The sequence below is a fragment of the Halyomorpha halys genome, unplaced genomic scaffold (genome assembly GCF_000696795.3).
Source record: "Halyomorpha halys isolate HHAL.00 unplaced genomic scaffold, Hhal_1.1 Scaffold253.1, whole genome shotgun sequence".
Taxonomy (NCBI): Eukaryota; Metazoa; Arthropoda; class Insecta; order Hemiptera; family Pentatomidae; genus Halyomorpha; species Halyomorpha halys.
Genome location: NW_027111492.1, coordinates 230,913 through 231,224, shown reverse-complemented (window position 1 = coordinate 231,224; position 312 = coordinate 230,913).

Sequence of the window (312 nt, the reverse complement as noted above, 5' to 3'; positions counted from 1 at the left end):
TATTTAGATGCATTATGTGTGCATCTATAATTACAGACAATATCAATTATTATTGTAATAATTATTGATAATGTCTGTATATAGATTATTTATTGGTATAATTATGGTGTTCAGTTTGGAAAAATTGTCGTTAATTGTTGGTACCTTTTAAATAAAAAAATATTTTTTTAATTTAACGGTGTTTTTATTTGTTCTGAATTTAGTTAAGCAATTAAGTAAGAACAAAATGATTACTATTCAAATCCTTTATAAACTTAAATCATTAATTCAAAACAGTGGTGTTTAGTAATTTTGTGTTGTGCAGTGGTAAAG